General features: G+C 44.2%; 1 protein-coding gene across 7 annotated transcripts in view; it reads right to left on the bottom strand.

The window, feature by feature from the left end:
- The window catches only part of LOC143279662 (tyrosine-protein phosphatase Lar-like), a 342687-nt gene that overhangs the window by 281607 nt on the left and 41080 nt on the right, over nt 1-20000 (bottom strand). For 4 of the 7 annotated variants that reach the window (XM_076583715.1, XM_076583711.1, XM_076583712.1 and 1 more), the window contains exon 1: nt 10717-11207. The exons of 2 other annotated variants lie outside the window; for them this stretch is intronic. The gene's annotated coding sequence lies outside the window, so the exon portion shown is untranslated. Of the gene's footprint in view, nt 1-10716; nt 11209-20000 lie in introns of those variants that run through there. One more of the 7 variants, XM_076583702.1, reaches the window with a different exon arrangement.

Here is a 20000-nt window from a genome sequence, read left to right as displayed (position 1 = left end):
TCCACCTCCCCTTTTTCTTTTTTCTTTTTTTCTTTTTTAATCAGAAATCCGAGCGCCAGTCTATATTACCCAATCCAACAAGAACTGTGATATTGGAATCCTGAACGCTGAGAAACATCCAACATGAAAGGCGCAGTCTATTGATTCCACTGACACGAACCGTCGCACTGATTGTCACGCGCACCAGTCTGATATGTGGCCTGAGCCCACGTACATCATGTTACACAGAGCTACAGACGGACGGGCATCGGGAGAAAGATCGGCTGAGTGTGACAGCGATAACATCAAGGAACGAAGGGCTGGGAAACGGACACGGTCAGTGCTTTAACACCGATTGGCCCCCTCTCTACAACATCCACCCTCACTGTTCTGGATGTCGTTACTTGAGGGGAAATGAGTGCAGCGGAATGAGGAGAAATATCTTCACCCTCACTGTTCTGGTTCTTGTTACTTTAGGGGAAATGAGTACGGCGGAATGAGGAGAAATATCTTCACCCTCACTGTTCTGGTTCTTGTTACTTTAGGAGAAATGAGTACGGCGGAATGAGGAGAAATATCTCCACCCTCACTGTTCTGGTTCTTGTTACTTTAGGAGAAATGAATACGGCGGGATGAGGAGAAATATCTTCACCCTCACTGTTCTGGATGTGGTTACTTGAGGAGAAATATCTCCACCCTCACTGTTCTGGATGTCGTTACTTTAGGGGAAATGAGTACGGCGGAATGAGGAGAAATATCTTCACCCTCACTGTTCTGGATGTTGTTACTTTAGGGGAAATGAGTACGGCGGAATGAGGAAAAATATCTTCACCCTCACTGTTCTGGTTCTTGTTACTTTAGGGGAAATGAGTACGGCGGGATGAGGAGAAATATCTCCACCCTCACTGTTCTGGATGTTGTTACTTTAGGGGAAATGAGTACGGCGGAATGAGGAGAAATATCTTCACCCTCACTGTTCTGGTTCTTCTTACTTTAGGGGAAATGAGTTAGGCGAATATAGGAGAAATATCAAAACAAGGAAAAAGTGCAGTTGCTCTTTTATAAGATAAAGGCATGTAATCCCAACCAATGTCGCTTGTAATACCCGTCTGCTGTCATACTGGTAAGCATGGGGTATACATTAACTCGCTTTCCTTCAATTTCTTTTTCTTTCCCAAAGAACCTAAAATCATTTTCATTATTTAAAAAAAAAATTTTTTTATTATTAAAAATATATATATAAAGAGAGAGAGAGAGAGAGAGAGAGAGAGAGAGAGAGAGGAAACAAAAAGTACGAAGAGAAGAAAAGCAGCTTGTGTACATCTCTTACTCTAAAAGAATTAACATCTATTTTTCATGAAGAGCGGACTCTTTCGCTCCGAAGATAAGAGTTGCTTTTCGGAAGGGGGGAAGGGGGGGGGCTGTTAACGTCCAGGGTACAAACCACCTGACCTGAAGCAGAAATACTCTTATCCACTGTCTCTGACAAGAGAACCACCAACAAGCTGAGATAAACGGAGTCTGTTATCTGCCCACCGCCGTTACAGGCGGGTCCACAGATTCCCGGGAACACGGAAACTAACAGGCACCAATTTATCAACTATAAACAGCAAGGGAGGCAGGAATCAAGCAGGTACCAATTTATCAGGTATAAACAGGAAGAGGCCCTTACACACGAGCCAGTTTTATGGTCCTGGCTGACGAGAAATGAAAGCCCTAACAGCGTACTGCACGTCTTACAAGATGGGCAGTGATGGTCTTCCATTTCACCTTCAACACTGGTGGTCAATTTAAAGCAAATCTCACCACTTTGCGCAGTATTCCTATGAACATGATAATATTCTGTATTTGAAGTAATTGCGGGGTAGGGGTTCAGGCTAACGGTAACAGTGGGGAAATAAGGAAAACAGAGAAGCACAGAAGACACTTTTTGACAGAATCTGAATAACCACCTCAACTTTGAACATGGAAACAATCATTCACTCATTCAAAGTCTATTCAAACTTTAACAAAGCTGTCTCTTACAACTTTGTTCCCTGAATCAATCTTTCATACCTTTCCCCTGACCAAACTGCACGAAACGCTTCTCGACATGATGTCAGGAAGACTCCTACACTATTTCATATGATAGAAAAGCAGGCGCACCTTAGTATAGCAGCAAGTCATCGTACTACCTGTCAGCCCGGATTCACCACACTATAACAACATATTCCACCCGACTACGGCTATCATCTCATGACCCTTAAACATTCCCACATAATAGCAGCATGTCACAGCCTCAGGCATATCAGATTACGCCGTCCCTTAGTTGTGAATATAATCATACACCTCGCGACAAACACACAGAGACTGCTATAAAAGATGCTGTATCCTGATAACAATGACAACGGCTACGACACCCCACACAGGCAGGCCAATAAAGCACACAGTTCGTGCAAACGCGCGATCCCCCCCCCCCCCCCCCCCACCCCTCCATTCCCGAAGCAGCCAATCGATACAGCCGACAAGCTCATTCTGCAATCATCAACTGGGGAAGTCAAAGAAGGGCGTTCAACATCAACGTAGCACTCACTGATCAACACTGATCCCGTCCCTCTCCCTCTCTCACGCGCGCGCACGAGCTATGCTGTCCACGTGACGTGGACTCTCAAAAAAAAAAAAGAAAAAAAAAGAAAAGAAAACTCCAGCGGAAGGACTGGCAACAGCGGCCGATGCCGGGTCCTGGTGGCCGAATCAATTCTCCCTGCCCCAACGCTGGGCCCTCCAAGCAGGCCTCGCACGCAATAGACACGATTGATTTTCCCTGTTACCGTTCAATAGGGGCCCATTAAGCCTCAATGAGCCTCGTTGCTACCACCCCCATTACCACGGCCAAGGATTTTTTTTTCTTTTCTTTTTTTTTTTTTTCCTTCCTTTCTTCTTTTCTTTTCGGGGGACGTGGCGGAGCTGGCGGCAGGGGAAGGAGCCCAGGCAGCGACCACCTCCTCATCAGTGACACGCACACCACGCACCCTTCCACCCCTCCTCCCCCCCAACCCCCCTCCCTTTTTCCTCACGTAACGCCGCTGGGCAAATCGTTCCTATGCTGGAACGACGCCAGAGCTGCTTGCTGATGTTGCTCTTCTAAACGCAACTCTGCTTCTGCAACAGCTGCTCTTGTTGCTCCTACTGTCCCTTCCGATAACCCAGATGGAAAGAGTGTGGAGGGAGGGGGGAAATGAACAAAAAACAAAAACAAAAAATCGACGAGTTGTTTCCTTGAAATCAACACCCGTAATTTATACACCCCAAATTGTCCGTCATTTTCTCTAGATTGAGTTCTTGTGCCCATCCAATTGCCTTGTGTTGGCTAAGACGAGCATCTCGCCTCGCTACCCTACCATTTCCTGCCACCACAAAAAAAAAAAAAAAAAAAAAAGCAAGCTTGAGGCTATTTGCTCCTGATTCACACTGCACCCCATTTCCGCCACCTCTCTCCACGATGACACAACCGCAACACACGGGTTTAGCACAAAGCGGAAATATGAGATCAAAATAAACACGGCCACTAAGGCAGGAGGGAGATGCTGCCGAAAGTGAGGAAAAGAGGAAAAATAAATGTCAACTATATAGTGGATGAATGATGCAGGGAACAGTGTGTGTGTGTGTGTGTGTGTGTGTGTGTGTGTGTGTGTGTGTGTGTGTGTGTGTGTGTGTGTGTGTGAGCGAGAGAGAGAGAGAGAGAGAGAGAGAGAGAAAGAATGAATGTGTTTGTGTTTGTATGTCTGTCTGTCTGTGTATGTGTGTTTGTGTGAGCACGCACGAGTGTGCGTTCATACGTGTACGTAGGCACGCGTGCATATGTATGCATGAGTGGTCATCAGCTCTAATGTCAAACTTGTTCATTTCCGGCAATATAATATACGTGCTAGTGTAACCTTTCTCTTATTCTAATTCACCAGAATAGCAACCATCCCCGACATAAAAATAAAAATAACCATTAAAATATTAAAAAAATACATACAAAAAAAAAAAAATTAATAAAATTAAAAAGAGGGGGAGGGGTGAATTAGGCCCCTAAACTTAGTGACTGTGTTTCTGGTTACGAAACCTTATCAACAGTATTAATGCCACACTGGTTTCCCAGCTTCACAGCTGTCTGCTGACACTAACCTCCCACAATACTTTGGCATCTATGTTAATCAGTGTGAACCACTGCATTCGCAACTCACCACCACCACCACCACCACCAACAACAACAACAACGAAAGCAAGGTTACGATATACATGAAAACAAACGATAAACTAGCAGGCTGCTGGGAGGGCGAACAGAGCCCCTGTGTGTTAATTCTATAACGATGTTTACCACTGTCCCCCAAACAGTTGGCAAAAGATAAGCAGAACGTCTGCGGACAGGGAACTGGGGCACATCCCCAGACTCTTCTTGCTTGCAGCGAAATTTTGCCTTCCATTATGGAAGCTCGCTGCTGCCAAGGGAGCAGGCTTGCAAATAAGGCTCCGTTATACCGAGCAACCCAATCTGTACGTGCAAGACAAGACAGCATAAATCCTGTAACTTGATTCCCTCTGCAGTCCACAATTAGGCTTGTGGAAACCAGTCTCGGAAACTGATGAGAATCTCATCAAGCGCCGACATACAAGGAGAAGAAAGCAGGGGAGAACCAATACCGCATCGCCCCCCATCCTACAGCAACAAGTCCACACTGGGTTCGGCAGTGTTGAAACGCTCTCCAGAGAGAGCTCTTTGTTCTTGCAGCCGAACGCATGTCTCGGGACGTTTCCCTCTCGTGTACAGCGCTGAAATAGCTCCCCCGAACGACGTACAGACGCCAAGTTGGCAGCGTCGCGGCTTGACAGAAATGCCGGAAGGTCCGTGCGACCGACACCTCGTGATGGATGGGAAAAGGTGGGGCTGCTGGTGGAGGTGGGGGAGGGGTGGGGGGTCTCATTCTGGAGGAGTGCCCATACCCACACAACCAGGGCCTTCTTCCAGAGTGTTTTGGTCCTGGCTTTCCAGTCTTCTCCCTCTACCATTCACCGTCTTTAAAAGCTGGCGCTTCACTGTGGATGACTGGTACTCTGTCTTGCCGAGGCTTAATGAACGAGCAGGGCTCGGCGCGTGCTATCAGCGGTGCTTGTTAAGTGCGCACCACGCATAAATAAAGAGCGACAAACTGCAGGGTGCCGACAGCCAATGGCAGGGAAGTATTTCCAGCACTGGTGACAAGACGGATACAAACGAAGCTGGGTTTGACAGCATGCACAGGAAAGACGCCCGTACTTCATGCAGCAGATTCTCTTCTTCTCATTCTATTGCACATATAACACACACACACACACACACACACACGCGCGCGCGCGCGCGCGCGCGCGCGCATGTACAAAGGAACTATGCGCGCTACGTGGGCCCAAATTGTGTTTGCGTGTGCGTGCGTGTATCTGTGTATGTGCGTGCGAGTGTTTAAATGAAATGAAGCGAAACATCTGAATAATATATAGAAACTTTTTTTCCCCGAAATACAGGAAACTGTATAAAAATGGTAACCAACAGAAAACTGGGTCAAGTTGATGTCACGAGTTCCCAAACAAAACAAGTGACAGAAATTACAACCGATGTCCGCTGCTAAAAAGGCTGATGACTGTCAGTCCATCAATACATCCGCGGGACGAACCTGGCACAAAGTTCACGACAATCTGTAAAAATGAGGGGAGGGGAGGGGAGGGAAGTGGGGTCGGACAGAAGGCAGAGGAAGAAAATGGGAACTTGTGGGGCTAAGATATTTTTCTGAGATCGATATGAAAAAGGTCACGGAACATAACAGGGTCGTGACCCACTTGAAGTGTGTGGCGACGCACGCTCCTTTGCAACTTTGCCTGCTGGTTATGTTCCGTTCCATCCATTCAGACAGACTCTGTATGTGTCAAAAAGAATATCAAAAAGAACAGGTACAAGGCCATCACACCACCGATCGCCTCAAAGAAATAAAAGCAGAGAGAGGGAACGGCCGTAAGTCTAACATGAAAGGTAGAGCACGATGCTTTGCAAATCAAACAAATATCGGCATCATTTCCAAACCAACATTGCGCAAGTTTCTTCAAAACGGAACAGAGTCTCTATGGGCTTTTCCAAATATAATAGACTGAGTAACACACTAGACGCCACATTCTTGGCATCAGAGATCTTTTCCCATCCCTCTTGCGGCCAATCAGTGGCAGCCTCTGTGCGTGCGTGTATGTGTGTGTATGTGTGGGTCTGTGTTTTTGTGTGCGTTTGTGCATGCGCGAGGGTGTAAGTGTGCACAAGTGTCAAGAGAGTTCAGTGCACGTGCGTATGTGTGTATGGGTGTGTGTGTGTGAGGGGGAGGTGGGGGTGCGGGGGGTAGGGGGGTAGAGGATGAGGTTTGTGAGTCTATGCATGCCTACACTGTGGGAGCAACAGGATATTGGAACGTGCGAGTGTGTATATATATATATCTTTGTATATATGTGTGTGGGGTTGGGGGTGGGGGATATGGGCGTAAGTGTGTGTGCTTGTACAAGTAAGTGTTCATCTGTGTGTGTGTGTGTGTGCGTGTGCGTGTGTGTGTGTGTGTGTGTGCCGTGGAAGCTGCGATACGTAGCCTAGAAATGAGTGTGTGGAGGAGGGGGGTAGAGGAGGTGCAGGGTAATGTGTGTGTGTGTGTGGTGTGTGTTGGGGCTCATGTAGGTTTATGTGTATTTGACTGTGCTTTCATATCTGTGAAACTGCATGTTTGGTGCATATCTGTTATGCATGTGTGGGTGTATGTGTGAATGTGTCATGTTTTACATTTATTTGCTTATTTATCATCATTGTCGTCTTATTTATTCATTTATTTATTTATTATTATTACCACTACTACTACCTTTTTTCATATTATAATTATTATTTACTTATTTATGTACGCTTATCTACTATGTATTCACCTTTTTTTCTCAAGGCCTGACTAAGCGCGTTGCGTTACGCTGCTGGTCAGGCATCTGCTTGGCAGATGTGGTGTAGCGTATATGGATTTGTCCGAACGCAGTCACTGTGGCAGTGACGCCTCTTTGAGCTACTGAAACTGAAACTCTGTGTGTGTGTGTGTGTGTGTGTGTGTGTGTGTGTGTGTGTGTGTACGCGTGTCTGAATATGAGAGAGAGGCGGGGGGAGGATGACTTGAAGTTGTGTACTTTGTGTCTGCAAAGAGTTACCACTCTTTTATTTGAGGGTTTTACCGAAAACATAAAAAAAGGGGGGGGGGGGAGAGCAGAAACCTTCACCTTTTCACAGCATGTCCTCAACAGGATGGCGAAGAAGAAAAGAAAGAAAATCCAATGAAAAGAGAAACAGAGACAGGCCGACAGAGATGCACACAGAAACAGAAACAACAGCTCGTGTGCGCGAAGAAAAGAAAAGAGGTGGACGTTTTAGCACGGAAACGAACTGCTTGTAGCGACTCGGGGCGCTTCCCTCACACAGTAGTCCGGCGTGCCATCATATCAACACGGGGTGACGTTTGGGACACCTTCCAGATGCTGCTTGGCACAAAATGCTCAGTGTATACACTGATAGCGCTTCTCGCCTTCACCACCTTTATCTTCACGCTCAAACAAACCCGGTTAAAAAAAAAAAAACACGATGGGTGTTTACACCGAATATCTCCGGATCTGTAAACTATATAGTACACCCATTCATACAAACCCGTGTGTGCAATGCGATACTCTCTTCCTCCACCCTTCAGATATGATAATCTCTCTCTCTCTCTCTCTCTCTCTCTCTCCATTGTAATGGGTCAGAAGGCCTTCTACAATAAAACATTTCTGAGTTCTGAGTCTCTCTCTCAGCATGTCTTTCACGCAGTCAACAGAAGGCAGAAGACTATCTTTTTAGATACTATAATGTTATTATTATGTTCACATAATTTCCAGACGTAAATTTCGAGTCCACTTACACATAAAGGGATATTAATGTTTTCATGTATCAAAAATTTGTATGTAATCATATATATTACCCCTGCCCTCTCCCCCCCCCCCCCCTCTCTCTCTCTCTCTCTCTCTCCACCCGAAACAAACCAACCCCACTAAGTCAACTTTACAAATCACCCACGGAGAAGTCTAGTATTCCTCGTTGCCATGTGTGCACCGATGACATTGCATACCCCTGGCGTGTAGCTAGTTGTGCACACAGCCTGTTGTAAACTCCTGAGTCTGCCGCACATTCCCATTGACTGCTGCTATTTATACACACCACAAACATCTTGCAGCCCTGCCGACGACGGCTTTCAAGATGATTCCACTGCCAGTGTTTGACTGACAGACAGGGGTTTACAGTATCCGCTTTACTAGTGCAATGATTAGTGTCAAGGACAGAAGGACTGGAAGTCCCAGGTTCGATCCCTATCGACGACATAAACTGATTCAAGTTTCACACAAGGATGTTGGGTTTGCGGCCAGGTCCAACCCAGAGCTGCTGCTGTAGTACTCGATGGTTCACATGGAAAACTGTGACCATGAGTCAAGTATCAGATTCATCATGGATGGATGAGACTGACATTGTCGCTCCAGTTTCCTGACCACCACCGCAGGTGTGTATCTCTCGGGTCTGGGAACTGACGCCAAGTGATTCAGAGGAAATGCAGGATCTCCTGTGGCTGTGGAAGCCACGGGTCAACCTGACACTGAAATAGTTCCCAATCGATAATGGGCGCCTGTAATGTGAGCAGACCGAATCATGGAACAATAAACTAACAAGAATATCACTAGGTCGTGGTCAAAGTGACGGTCAGTCACTTCATATATATGAAATAAAAAATAAATAAAATATCATATAATAATAATAACTTAACGAGACACAAACGTACCAGTTCGGATTTTCGTTCGCAACTGTCACCCAGACTTCATTTCCAGACAGATACACAGAAAATCGTGCACACACTCCTACTGAGCTGTCATGGTACGTGTATGTATACACTCACCACCACTATCATTCAAGCAACCTTCTCCATCAGGCCCATACAACCAGCCTGAGCCAGTATAAACGCCGTTCATACCAGACTTAAACGCGCCAAACTAAATGGCCCAAACGTCTGACAAAAACACACCAAAATCCGGGTCTGAGACTGGCTTTCTGGTCCCAGCTCTCTGGGAGGAAGCGAGTGTTAACAATGAATCTTCTGTTCTGCTGCCGCGTCGTCCCGCTGTTTACCACCTCTCTCTCTGACCCCCAACACCCCCCCTCTCTCTGTGACCACCCCCCTCTCTCTCTCCACTTGTTTCCAACTTGACGGGTTGTGTTTTTGAGGTAAATGAGCAGCCACACAAAGCCACAAACACACTTCATTAAATAATACTAGCCATTCAGCTCCTTTGGGCAAGACCAGGCCGTGCTCAGTGAGGACGCCAGTTCTTCCGCTAAATTTATCCCCCCAGGTTAAAAAAAAAATCGTAAAAAAGGAAGAAAAAAACAAACAAAAAAAAACCAACAACACACACTTCAAAGCCAAACAAAAATTTAAAAAAGGATATATAGGTAATTAACACTGCAAAATGGACAGCTAGTGCCCATCCAAATGGTTACAATTTCACGACCTAATCGCCAGAGAAAAACGGCACGACTGTGGAAAACAGAGAAAAAAAAAAGTGCCAAGGCTTGCTAAAAAAGAAAAAAAAATTCCAGAGAGCGGAGATGTACTGAAAGACTCCCGGCATCCCCACAAGGGGCACCCACAGAGTAGGTGTATGGTGGTGGTGGTGGAGGCAGAGAAAAGGAGATGGGGAAAAACGGGACACAGACAGAGGGGATGAGAGACAAAGAAAGACAGAGATTGAGAAGGGGGAGACGGAAAGACCAAAGATAAACATGGGCTAGGAAACACGCACGCATGGACAGAATGACGGGCGCGCGCACACGCGCACGCACACAGTATCAACAGCATGGTTAGATCTTGTGCACGTAGCTTTAGAAGTAGTGCTTGCGTGCCCATGAATATATATTTCTATGTCTGTGAGAAACAACGTCCAGCAATTATATAATGTATATGTCTGTGCCTGTGAGACACATAACGTCCAACCAATCCTAAAATACATTTTAATTATAAAATGTATATTTCTATGCCTGTGAGAATCATAGCGTCCAACCAATCCTAAAACACATTTTAATTATAAAATGTATATATCTATGTCTGTGAGAATCATATCGTCCAACCAATCCTAAATACATATAAATTATGTACATACCAGACAATCCGGTCACCCATACTCAGTGACAGTTGCTTGTGCGAAACCAAACAAGATGGAATGCAAATTATTGCCAGAAACACAAACAGCTCAATGGTAAACACACACACACACACACACACACACACACATATATATATATATATATATATATATATATATATATATATGTGTGTGTGTGTGTGTGTGTGTGTGTGTGTAAAACCAAAGATGGAAATTTAACAATGAGGGGGGAAAAGTGACAGGAGCAGTACAAAGCTGTCTGCAATCTGGAGAAAAAAAAAAGAAAAAAGAAAAAAAAAAAAAAAAAAAGAAGTCGTGTTCCCCCCACTCCCAAAAGCCCCGCTTTCAGAACCCTTACACACACCAAATTACGATCCATTGTTTAATACTGACTCCTGGGCTGCCATGTCGCCATGTCACCCGTTTCCTATGTGGAAAAAAACCTGATAAATAAATCAGCCACCACCACCTGGCCCACGGCAAGGCTTATTTATTTACCTGGGATTTCAGCTGTCCAGACAATTCCTTCCTTCTCCCGACGGGAGTATCAGCGATGACTCATCACTCCCACAAAATGAATATCCAATGATCCCGCAGGTAGCCCGAGTCAATATTATCCACCAGTTTCCCCCCGGACAGCACACACACACGGGGCGTAAACCGAAGCGGATAACGAAAACTGGATGCTCTCGGGCACAACCCCAAAACACACCTGTACAAAGTCAGTCGTCGCACCTGTATAAAATTATTCCCTTGGTAAACAAGTCACAGCCCCGGGCAGCTGGCGCGCGCAAGGCACACAGACACACGGGTGTACATCGATAATAAGCACACACACACACACACAATGACACAACGATCGGGGTGGCAGTGGTGGGTGATACAGACGTAAGCAAGCACTCGACGCTCAAGGGACAAGCCTGTATGTACGGCTGCTCCAACTTGAGCGCTGGCTGCTGGCGGCTGCTACAACTACTACCATCCAGCGCGCACGATTCCCGCGCTTGCCCGTCGCTGAGGGGAACACTGCACGCGCCACAGACAGCGCTCCCGGTCCCTGCAGCACGCGCTACGCCGCTCCACGCACGCAGGCACGCGCACACGCTCGAAGGCACGCGCGCGCACAGCAGCAGCAGCAACGCCGGCACCACCACACGGCTGCCGGTCTGGCACCACCATTGGAAACTGGGGTCCGTTTTTGCCCCGGCCATCCCCCAACAGTGATAATGATGATGATGATGATGACTGTGGAAAGATCTATTGGACAAACCTTGGGCAGGGGGATGAGGGAGTTGAGAAGGTGCAACGGGGGTGGGGGGGGGGGGGGAGTTGGTTGGCAAGGACCGGATCGAAGAGAGAAACACACACACACACACACATCAGAGAAAAAAAGTGGTAGCATGAAAGAAGGGAGGAGCTGGCCAAAACCTGCACACTGGCCACATAAGGCTGGTACAGGGTCCGACACACTGATGACCCTTTTCCAACTTCATCACGTTCAGCTTCCTTATTAATACCTTTTCCTTCTTACAACCTAAACATTTTCCTCAATAATCAATATCATACACTAAATCAATTGAAAAAAAAAGAAGATAGTTTTATTTTTCTTTCAAAAGGCCTCGACTTTTCATTGTGGATCCAAGAGACGAAGAAAGCTAGTGTTGGGGAAAGGGAGATCTACAATGAGGGGGAAAGGTGGGTGCAGTGGGGGGAGAGAGAGGAAGCTAAAGAGAAACAGACGGAGACAGACAAACGAACCCAAAGCCACATCAAAAGTGTCGCTTTAAGAGTAAATGAGAACCTCCGAAGGGAGAGAGTAACAGACAGACAGACAGACACACACAGAGAGAGAGAGAGAGAGAGAGAGAGAGAGAGAGAGAGAGAGAGAGAGAGCATTAGATTACCAACTATTCCATCACTTTACAACAAAAACATCAAATACTACTGCTGCTGCTAGTGTCAATAATAATCATCATCATAACTGAATAATAATCATCATCACCGACAGGCAGACATAGAAAGAGACATGTAGACAAGACAGAGACAAACAAGAACGGTGTTTCGGTGAGGAAATGATGCATCAATTCATTTTGGTATACGTTTACACACAACCTCAGTCTATGTAATAACCCGGTGTTTCGGCTCTCTCTCTCTCTCTCTCTCTCTCTCTCTCTCACACACACACACACACTCTCTCAAAATTCATTTTCTATGGAAACACTTTGTCTGTCAATATCAAATTTGGATCAAACGTATAAACATTCTTTCCACTCATTCCAATTATCGCATTCATAAGTTGTCTTCCGGGTTAACCCGGATTTCCGATAATGAATGTTAATTTCGCTTAGTTTCCGTGGTTCATTTCGTTTCGCATCCGTACCCAAAAGATGTAAACGCCATTTCCGCTTTGCTGCCGGAATGTGTAGCTGAATGATAGCCTGCGATTCTATTTCCTGTCCGCACTTAAACAATAGATAAATGAACAATACATAATAAGTACATAAATACATCAAAGAAAAAAAATCATGGACAGAACACAGAATAACAAACTATACCAACGACGTGTTTACTGCATACGAATATTTCAGAGAGTACTGATTTGACTAAAATGGACATGCTGGAATGTCTAGTACAAGCCGCTGTGGAAGACAGCCATCTTGCATGACAGTCATTCAATGTTGAATCGTTCTGCATACGTTAAGCCTTTGATCAAGATCTGTAGTTCCTTTTTGTGTGATGACGCATGTCCGATCCCCCGAGCATGATTTGGACGAGGGAACTGTACTATTATAAAATAGGTCTGTGAGGACTGGTAGCCCTGTCTTCAACTGCAGTGTCAGTTACCGACATGTCGAACCACGCATACGCTTATTGTTTTGTTGTTGTTGTTTTGTTTTGTTTGTTTGTTTTTTGTTTTGTTTTTGTTTTTTGTTTTTTGTTGTTGTTTTTAAATATACACGCAGATGCCAATTTGAGCCATGATTTGGAGATAATTCGAAATTTTCCAAAGCAATATTAAGCGTTCGTTTTCACAGTTTGCGACGAGTAGCCCTTTTTTTTTCCTTTTATTATATCTTGTGTGTGTGTGTGTGTGTGTGTGTGTGTGATCGGACAGACTGGTGGTAATGGACCTTCACCACTGCGCGGTGTTGGAGAACGCGTCCAAAAGAACAGGATTCGTCCAAAGTGATTATCGTGTACAAAAACACACTGCGTTACGTAATTTTGTTTCCTTTATCGAAACGGAAAAGTTGTGATAAAATTAATCCTGTTTCAAACTTTGATAAATCTATGTTATAATCATAAAACAATGAAACGCTGATCGATGTGTGCTGCTTCAGATAAAATTCTCCGTTTCCAGCATACAACTTTCGGTTCGGTAAACATTCGTTTCTGATGGCACGCAAAAAAATATGTTTTGGATCGAAATGGGCATGTACGTTTTGGTAAGCTCGGTCCATTCCTCTCCGTGGCACTCCGTTAGTACAATTCGCTTGGGCCACAAATGAATTTGAAGCTCGACCTCTTGCCATCCCCCTCTATTCCTCACCCACCCACGAATGAGCATGTCAAAATTTTGCGCTGATGCCATACAGAATCAAGTGCATCACAGCTGTGTTTGACAACTGTTTTGCAAGCTCTGTTTATCTTCTTCTTCTTTTTTTTAAGGGGAAACAAGGAAAGAAAAAATCTCTCAACTGTTAACAATTATAATTATCAAAAATGAAGGTAACCTCGGCTCAGCATCTCCCTTGGGGTTAACTAACCGAGGTTTTTTTTTGTTTTTTGGTGTGTGTGTGTTTTTGTTTTTTGTTGTTTTTGTTTTTTGGTGGTGGGGGGGGGGGGGTTCGTAGAAGAAAACAACAACAACAAATAAACAAAAGTAAAAACAAAAAACAAGAAAAAACAAAAACAAAACAACAACCAAAAAAAAACCAACAACAACAACAAAAAAACCAACAACAACAGTAAAATAAAACTAACATGATACAAAAATGAAATAAACATGACTAAAATGAACAGCTACAACCTTTTTCTTCGCACACCCAATATCAGAATATTTCACTTGCAGAAGCTGGACACTCCAGGGAAGAGGAGGACGATGGGAGGAAGACGACGACGAAAAGGGAGATGGAGAACAGTGAGAGGGAAGAAGAAGAAGAAGAAGAAGAAATCAAATCAAATCAAATCAAAATTTGTTGGGTTTAGCCCAGCTGAATGCAAAGAAGCCGTTCCATGTATGGATACCTGGCAGATCCTAACACCTGCCGAGAAAAAAACAAATACTGTTAACAGGTCAATTGAAACAACGTTAAAAAGACAAAATCACCCATGTCTTGCTCTATCCTCGTATAATTTAAATCAAGTTAAATTAAAAAAATAAAAAATTAAAAAATTAAAAAAAACCCCACAGTATTTAGGTTTTCCACAGATAAGACCAAACAAAATTCCATACTTTTTGTAAGACAAAGCTTTTCCAGACCTGAAGGAAAATGTTCCATACCAAACACAAAGCTATGGTGAATCTAATATGCGTCCGCTGTTTTTTCTTTTCTTTTCTTTTTATTTTATTTTATTTTTTTGTTTGTTTCTTTCTTTCTTTCTTTTCTTTTTTTTTCTTTTCATGCAAAATGGTTATTTATGGTACTGATCAAGGGTTCTATCAAAATTCCAAGACTTTTCCAGCCATGGAATTAGTTCTCTCATTTTCACAAGATTTGACCTGACTTTCAGGAGTCTTCACTGAATATTGACAACGACGTTAAAAGTCGAATGTAAGTCAAGTATATCAAAACAAAATTTTAAAAGACCGATTTCCTTCAATGAGTGAGAAGAGTAACCGTGGGAATATCCCAGAACAAGATCTTCATGGAGGTAGTTGTAAAATGTCTGTGCTTTTTGCAAAGATCGCAGCAGTCAATCAGATGGGTTACGCTGAAAGGCTGGTTGCATGGAGCTTCTTCACTTTTCAACATGTGTCAGATAAGAGTGACCTGTACGGAACCTGCAGAGGACGGTCTCTTATCTCCTGTTTCCCAGAAAGAACGGACTTAGAACTCGGAGGTCAAGACGGATCTGAAATACTTTGTTTTCAGTCTGTAAGTTTCAATCTTTGGACAAAAGCGAAACAGTTCCTGATTTATGGTATTCTTGGCGAGTCGATCATCGATTTCGTTTCCTCGAATGTCCGTCCATGTGAGCGGGAATCCTGGCCGGAATAATGTGATAACATATGACTTAAAACCAGTCAGTACTGGGTCATAAATGATTCCAACAGCGATGGTCTGAAGAGCAGAGAGCAAATTGTACGACTATGACCATCAGAACAGCAGAGGAGGCAACTGCTGTCCTAACAATTTGGGCTAGAATTTGATTTTAGTGGAGAGTGTCTTGCCCAAGTTACATCCCCACTCTCTCGGCCAAGAGGGGTTTTAGGACAGTCGGTGTTGGGATGGTTCCCGAAGGCCAACTAGACCTCTGGGCTGCAGCACTAAGAGCCAGTGCAATATTGCCTCCTAGTTTGAGGGTCACAGTCCTTCACAAAAGACTAAGCTGTAAATGATTTCCCATTGCAATGGAGAAACCATTGATCAAACAACTCTCACTCTGACGTTTGTCCAACTGTAAGCTTATGTCAATCTGTGATATAAACTGAGCGTTGGGTTAAAAGAGTAAATCAGAGAAGATGAAAAACGGATTTACTATTTTCTTTGATGAGATACATGAACCAAGAGAACCAGGGCAGTGAGTCCGCTTGTATAAACGGAAGTGTCGGGAAGATGTTCAGTGAAGGGGGACCGTACAGCAGACGGGCAGAACCCAGGAGCCCCCACGTCACCTTCCGGTTTAAAACCGTCTGTTAAACAAAAGTCAGCGCAAGAAGGAACTAAAAAAAACAACAAAAAAACAAAGATTAAAACATAAAAAAAAAACGCTTTAAGAACAAGAGAACTGCGTGTGTGTTCTCCCCTCAGTAGCAAGGCTGAAGTGAACATCATGTGTTTGCAATGGCCAAGGAGGACTGGTCGGGTATTTTGTAAAGTCATAAATTACGTCAAATTAATTGTAAAAGTGAGGGAGAATGCGGATCTTCGGAGGTGAGGTGTCGCGGGGTGTTCATAATAGTCCAGGTTCAGAAGGTTGAAAACACAATCACATGCAGGATAAACCAGTTCGGTGTGTAGTTTGAAATAATACATCAGAGCGCGTTTCAATCTGCGCCATGTCAAAGAGGACAAACCATCGATATACAGACTATACAGCGGTCTTTGCATGCCATCAGTGAGGAGATGTTTGACTACAGAGACCAATCATGACTTCTGGTGACTGTGGAGACCAATCCATTATCTACAAGCTCTTGAGCAGGAAAGACAGGTATGAAAGGCACAAGCAGGACTCTCACTTTCTAAATACACACACACACACACACAATATATATATATATATATATATATATATATATATATATATATATATATATATATGTATCCGTGCCACAGTCGGAGAAAGACTTGTGACTGTGATCGAGTGCCGTGACAATGATGGCCGTGGCATTTTCGGAGAGAAAAGCACAAACGATTGACCGATTGAGTCTTTCACATCCGAACTTATTTTTAGATCTTCGTCGACACAAAACAGGCTTTTGCGTCCTCCACCGCAGCGACACCAAATACTTCATGCTTCTTAAGAAGGAAAAAAAAACACACTCCAAGATCCGATGGATATGACCCACACGAGGGGAAAAAATGGCGGACTAAAGTTTAGTATAAAGTCATGTAAATGTCATGCGTACGTTTTTATGCTTTTCTATATGACTTTATCCATGTCTTTTTTTTTTCTTTAAAAAATCAAATCCAGAATGAGAGAGAGAGAGAGAGCTGTATTTAAACTGCTGACGTATTCTCCATTTGCTTTTCGTCATACCTGAAAAAACTATATAACGTACGAGCAGAATTTTCTCAAAGGACTGACTGACAGATAAACAATGAAAATTCAAAGAAAAAAAATCTTTGCTGCTGTTGTTGAAATTTGCTGCGATGACTGAGGTCTTGTGTGTGCCCCTTGAATGCCCTGCCTCCCTTGTTTAGTTTTCTTCAGTCAACCTTTATTTCCACGACGGAAAAACAAACAAACAAAACAACACAGAATAAAATTCAGCATGAAAATGGAAGAACGACATCAGACCATGAAATTCGATCACCGTCTCCTACAAGCCCATCACCCACCCACCCTCCATACCCTCCTACCCATCCCTTCATGACACCTCACCCTCTCCCCTTCCCCCATCACAACATCCCACCCACCCTACCTCCCTTCCTCTCTCCATCGCGTCCTCCTCACCTGTCACCGTTTCCAGAGCCAGTAATCAATGGGCAACTCGATGTTCCGACTCTTTCCTTTTTTTCCCCCTCCCCTATCACATCCATTGCATCCCCCTCCTCCCCTCCCACTCTCAGGCGGTCGATGGGCCCGGTAACCATGGCGACGCCATCTTCAGAGCGTCAGGCCTACCTGGTGGCAGTAGGTGGAAGAGGGAGGGAGGAGGGACCAGAGGAGGGACAGAGATGGAGGGGGTAGAGAGAGAGAACGCCGGGCCCTGGAAAGTCGATGGGACCAGTTCATCAATGACGATTGAACACACACACACACACACACTCTCTCTCTCTCTCTCTCTCTCTCTTCTCCCTCTCTCGCTCCCTGCTGGATTTCATGCCAGACTTGTCTGCCGATTTGACTCTGCTCGATGCCTGGCGATGGAGGTATGGTACTGACGGGGCGGGGAGTAAGGAGGGGGTGCAAGGGGAGAGAGAGGGGGTGGGGTGAACAGAGTCAGAGATAGAGGGACAGACAGACAGACAGAACATGTACTGCCTACTTGTGACAGAAATAAACGCAGTTTAAAAAAAATAAATAAATACGAGAGTGACTGATGCGCAGACGGAGAGAGAGATGACAGACGGGATGGAGAGACAAGTGAAATAATGGGACACGGACACAGACTCACACATACACACGTAAACGCCCACGTGCTCAACCAACTCCTCCATCCACCCACACAGACAGCAGCAGGCGTGGGGGCGTGGCCAGGGTGGCTAGGAGAGATACATCCTTCGTTAACGAATTCTGGAATCGTTGCGTCTCCGAGTAGTGTGACAAGAAAATTAAAGACGTGACCCTGCAAGCCTCCTCCGGAGTGATGCCATTGCGAAACGAACACACACAAACCACGGGGTAACTTCAAACTATGTCAGGCTCAACCAGTTCGGATGTTTAAAATTTTTTTTTTTAAAGGGGAGGGGGAGGGGGGGGGTAGAAAAAAATAAATAAAAGGGCAATCAATTCGCTGTAACCTTCCCGTGAAATACAGAAACTATTCATCTCTCGTCCGCCCAACGACTATCACACATATCTGTCAATGAGGTATGAGCAAAAGGGCAAACCTCGAGACAGATGCTCATTTTTGTTTTGATTTGTTTTCCAGCACTGGGATCGCTCGTTCGAAAAAGGCTACAACTGCAAGAAACTACACGTTAATACACAAATGCAACTGACATGGCCTCATTTGTAAATTAATAAAATAAAAGGACAAGAGAGAAATTACATCCACTTGCAGAATACTGAAAAGTCTTATCTTTTCCCTTGCCAAATGACAGGCAAATGGATGGATTTCCTTTAACGGGAAGGGTTTCTTCGTCATTTTGTGAGTTCCATCCTTCCTGTTGTGTCATTTTACCTCATGCCTCATCTCTGCTTTTGTCTCTATTCAAGGAATCCAAGTGTTTCCTGCCTTTATTTTCCAAAAAGTTGGATTTGCAATTCGTGTTTTGTTGTTGCTGTTGCTGTCTTACTGTTGTTTGTAATGTGTGACATCTCTTTATACTTTGTTTTCGTGGGGAGGGGGAAGGGGGGGGGGGGCGTTCATTTATCCATTCATACAGTGAAAGTTTAATTCATCTATTCCTGGCAAATCGTTCAACACCCTCGTTCATTCAAACGCCTCAGATGTGGGACGTGGCCCCCTCTTCACCAGAAAGTCGAGACACCAGGTTTCATTTTCCGTCACCCGTTACCCTCCTACAAACAGTTGAGGCACACCCTCCCTCTCCATCATTCTCTACCGATGATAGGTGTCTCTTTGGTCTGTTTCTTTTCTTTACGTTTTGAGCAGGACGAAGGCTGAAATCCGTCCGTGGTTATTTGGACCTTTGACAGTTCTATGTCACAAATGTTCGTTTTTCTGGTATATTTTTCACGCTGATTGGGTCACTCCTTAAAAGAAGTGAAAAAAGATGTTAATAAGCGCTCACGTTATAATCATCACAACAATGCAACAAACTAAATAAATGAATAAACAACAACAACAAATGGAGAAAAAAAATCATGAAAATGATAAAGAGGCTAGGAATTGCTCCCAAAATTCAAATAAAGACATTTCCCTTTGCTTATGGAGTTCTCTTTTTTTTCGTAATCGATATCTTTTCCAAAGCAAACAATAAAACTGAATCACTGATAATGGGATATTAACCATGGAATAAATACTATCATTCTTTTGTGGACAACTATGGATGAAGTACCATTATTTTTTTTAAAAGACAAAGATACATGGTTTAAACCCTTATTTGATGTTTCTCTTCTTTTCGCCTCCATTTTTTCCTAAAATGTTGAAACAAATGTCCCGTCTCGAGAATCAGCTCTTTCGATTATGTTCCATGTTGGAACATAATTATGTTTCAAAGCAAACGTTAATTATTTCTTCAACCAAACTATTTATCTGTCGTTCA

This window comes from Babylonia areolata, chromosome 3, assembly GCF_041734735.1.
Source record: "Babylonia areolata isolate BAREFJ2019XMU chromosome 3, ASM4173473v1, whole genome shotgun sequence".
NCBI lineage: Eukaryota > Metazoa > Mollusca > Gastropoda > Neogastropoda > Buccinidae > Babylonia > Babylonia areolata.
Note: the sequence above shows the minus strand (reverse complement) of the source record. Positions and strands in the feature narration are given on the sequence as shown.